This window comes from Lepidochelys kempii, chromosome 14 (genome assembly GCF_965140285.1).
Source record: "Lepidochelys kempii isolate rLepKem1 chromosome 14, rLepKem1.hap1, whole genome shotgun sequence".
NCBI lineage: Eukaryota > Metazoa > Chordata > Testudines > Cheloniidae > Lepidochelys > Lepidochelys kempii.
The window spans coordinates 47,943,486-47,947,504 of record NC_136393.1 but is presented as its reverse complement, the minus strand read 5'-3'; the positions used below and the strand labels follow the sequence as shown (position 1 = coordinate 47,947,504).

Here is a 4,019-nt window from a genome sequence, read left to right as displayed (position 1 = left end):
TACCATGCGTCCGGATTTTCCCGGACATGTCCGGCTTTTGGGGTTTTCAATCGCCCTCCGGGAGGAATTTGTAAAACTCTCAAAAGGTCCAGGACTTCCCTCCCAATGCAGCACTCTGGGGGTGGGGTGGGGAGCTGTGCGCTCTGCGGGGGAGCACGGCACTGTGTCTGGCTCCGCACCCCAGACACACTGCTCTGAGCAGCAGGGTAAGGGAGCCGGGGGGCTGGAGAAGGGGCATGGGGTCCCAAGGGACAGTCAGGGAACAGGGAGCAGGAGGGGTTGGATGGGTCAGGGGTTCTGCAGGGAGCCTGTCAGGGGGTGGGCATATGAAGAGGGGTCGGGGGAGTCAAGGGACAGGGAGCAGGGGGGGTTGGATGGGGCGGAGGTTCAGGGGGGAAGTCAGGGGCAGGGAGCGGGGGGGGTTAGATGAGTCCGGGGTTCTGCGAGGGCAGTCAGGAAGTGCTTGGATAGGTGTGGGAGACCCGGGGCTCTGCCAGGGGGCGGGGGTGCGGATAGGGGGCGGGGCAGTCGGGACAGGTAGGGGGGGAAGTTCTAGGGGGGCAGTTAGGGTGGGGGGGTCTAAGGAGGGGGCAGTTGGAGACAGGGAGAAGGAAGGCTTATATAGAGGACGGGGTCCTGGGAGGGGGCGATCAGGGCACTAGGAGCGGGGGCGGTTGGATGGGTTGACAGTTCTGTGGGGGGCAGTCAGGGGGCAGGAAGTGGGAGGGAGTAGATAGGGGGCAGGGCTACAACTTCCCCCCACCCCACCCCGGAGTGTCCCCTTTTTTAGAAGTTCAAATATGGTAACCCTACCCTATGGGCCCAGCCTCCACTCCTGAGAGTTCAGGCGAACCTGCCCCTGTTCTCAGGGAGTCTTTGGCTTTGGCGGCTGGGCCTGCCTGCCGAGACAGAGGACTCAGTGTTTCCATCAGGCTGCTCAGCTACAAATGCAGCCACCCAAAGACGTGAAGAATGGAAGCGAAAGAGCAAAGCTGGACCCTCCGCTGAGCTCCTGCCATCGAGTGAGCCCAGCCTGGGAGAGACGAGGGAAAGCTCCAAGGTGGCTGGTGGCTGCAGGAATCCAGGGGAGGAGAAATAAATAATTAATGATGAATCCTATGGGCTTTGTCTTGTGTGGTGAAGGGTTTAAAATGGGTCTAGTTACTATCACATTCAACTTTACAATGGCTGTGTCTGATTGAAGGGCAGGTCTGGAAAGGTCAGAGGTCACTCGAGGAGGTCCCTATTGCCTGCTTTGACCAGCTGATCTCAACCCAACACATCCCTCAGGTGGTTGCAGTGGTGAGCTCTTTCCTTCTTTTTCTGGATGAGCCGCCAGCATGGGGACAGGATCCATGTGGCCAAGGAAATGGAGAGGCATGGGGGTCACTGGCAGAGGCATGCAGAGAACTTGCAGAGTTGCCTGTTAATGCAGCTCCTCTGGGGGAGCACGGTAGGGTCCCGTGCACTCAGGGGCACCATTTCAAATTTTGGTGGTGGCGGGGAGGATAAGTTCACCATGATTCCGGGAGCTACTTAGGCACCTGAAAACGCTAGTGTTTTGGCAGATAACTTAGCAATGAGCTGACAGGAACCCTTGCCAGACTGCTTTCCGGGGAAGACAGCTATAAGCATGGATCCAGGGAATGGTTCTGCATCTCTGAGCTGTTTGGACACTTTCAGGGAACATTCCCGATGCAAGACAGAGATCCCCAAAGTTATCCTGGGTAACCCTGAGAGACTGATGGAAAACTAGCAGATACCACATCTATGCTGTCACTTTGCACTGACAAACTTGGACTGTCTGAACCTGTTCATGTATTTTACCTGCTTTAAGCTCTCAATTACTTTCATATGTAAAAGAAAGAAAATTAAATAAATATTAGACCCACTGAGCTCTAATACTAACGTGGTCTGACATCTTGTGGAAAATCACTTTAGGGACACTGGTTAAAATTTGAATGTAGATTCTTACTTTGTTACCAACTCTTTAGAGGGAGAGACCCTGCCAGGGCTCCTGGGTTCTATCCCAGCTCTAGGAGGGGAATGGGGTCTAGTGGGTTACAGGATGGGGGGCAGCCAGCCCAGGAGAAAGGGGCGATTCTGGCATTGCTAGCATTCCAGCGGGTCCCACTCACAGCCGGTGGCTCTGCTGAGCGGAGGGGAAAGTGGGCCGGTACCGGCCGGTATGGCGTACCGGTGAGAAGTGGCTGCCGGTACAGGCCCGTACACAGCTGAGGTTAAAGGGCTGCCGGAGAGCCAGGCGGCGTGGCCTGGGCAGCACTGAAAAACTGGGTGGGGGAGGCTGACCCCAGCTCAGCTCCTTCTGCCTGAGGCCCCGCCCTTCCGCCCAGAGCCCCGCCCCCTTCTAGAGTTCCTGGAGCCGGGCCCCCATACCGGTAACAGTTGTAAGTTACTTTTATCCCTGCTTCTGCTAAGCGAGGGAGCAGTGGCCATGTGGAAACTCAATCTCTCCCCTTGGACCCTAATGCTGCAGCCCTTGGGAAACGTGAGAACCCAGCCCGTGCAGTGATGTTGCTCCCAGCCACCATGGCTAAGCAGACACCAGACCTTAACAATCACATTATTCCGGTTAGTCTTCCTCCATAGGCTACCTCCTGGGACCAGCACTAGTGGGGATGATTCCCCCTGGGACCAGCGCAGGGACAGAGGGGTTGGAGAAGGGTGGACACTGGACCCCACCCCGATTCAATAGCTCTCTATACTTCACTTCACTTCCCTCGAAGCAAAATCTTAACACGCCGCCCCCCACCACCACCCCACCCCTGCCAGTGTGCAGAAGACCCAGGTCTCACCCCATGCAGAGGGAGATGTTGGGGTGCAGCAGGGAATTTCCGTGGCTGCTGCATTCAGAGAGACCCGCCCACCGATGCATGCGGCCCGGTTGAGCCTGCACTGAGGGCTCCTTGTTCAGGACATGCAGGGACAGCTGCTCTGAGCGAACAGGTGATAGGCTCTTCCAAATGACAGCTTGTTGGGAGATGGGTTGGTCCTTGCCAATGACCTCAATTTTCAAAAGCCGGGGAGGGAGTGAAGGCCCCCTGCAGTGATTGCCACCTTCCACTAGCCTGAATCAGTCCTGGGATGGGCTTGGTGAGGCCCCCCCAAGCAATGGATCCTGGAGTTAACTCCCCATTGAGGTGCATGGGCCAGCACACAATTCCTACGGCTGCCCAGGGTGACTGCATCTTGCCACAACCACGCTGCACAACCTATGCAAGCCACTAGTGGGCACAGGCTGGATTCCCAGGTTCCCCATGAGCTGCCGCATTAAGTCTCAGGGCAGCAAAGCTGAGAGACTGACCTTCCACATGGCCACTGCTCCTTCACTCAGCAGAACCACCAGCCACGAATCAGACCGACTGGAGCGTTTGCAATGTCAGAATTGCCTGCTTTTCCTGGGCCGGCTGCCAGCTTCCAGCTTCGAGCCGTGCAGTGAAGAGCTCGCTGTGATTCTTGGCAGGGCTGGGTTCACTCCGCGGACAGGCTACTGTAAGTCACATGGTGCAGGTGCTCGCTTCCTAAATCGCAGTCGGGTTGTTTGTGTGAAAGCCAGGCTCAGAGTTTGTGCATGTTCCTGGACTGTAGGGTAGGGATCGCATTGGCACGGGGCAGAGAGCCCGTGTGTGTCTAGCCAGGAGGGGCGTGCGGAGAGCTGTTTTTCCGTTTGCTGTGCCGGGGCGGGGGGGGGGAATATGTGTGCACCCTGCTAGAGATCCTAAAGTGGGTCTGCTCCCGGCTTGCCTGGGTTAAAGAAAAGCATTGTGTCATTGTGATGTGTGGGGCTGTCTCCCGGTTACTCTCACCCCCACTAGAGTCAGGGCTGGCGTTTGTGCCGAGGCGCAAGGTTGGGAGCTGGGAGCCCTTCCCAAACGCTGGGTAACCCCTACCTGACGTCGGTTAAGGCTGAATCTTAGCAATTACCCCTCCCTCTGTATGGAGCCTTCAAACTTCCCTCTCCCCTGGTGCCGGCTGCTCGGCTCAACCGTCTACCCCCT

At 57.1% G+C, this 4,019-nt stretch overlaps 1 protein-coding gene across 1 annotated transcript in view; it reads left to right on the top strand.

The window, feature by feature from the left end:
• The first annotated feature begins 3,301 nt into the window (after nt 1–3,301).
• The window catches only part of LOC140898353 (C-type lectin domain family 2 member D), a 125,348-nt gene continuing 124,630 nt past the window's right edge, over nt 3,302–4,019 (top strand). Inside the window, exon 1 of the mRNA XM_073312063.2 lies at nt 3,302–3,311. The gene's annotated coding sequence lies outside the window, so the exon portion shown is untranslated. The remainder of the gene's footprint in view (nt 3,312–4,019) is intronic.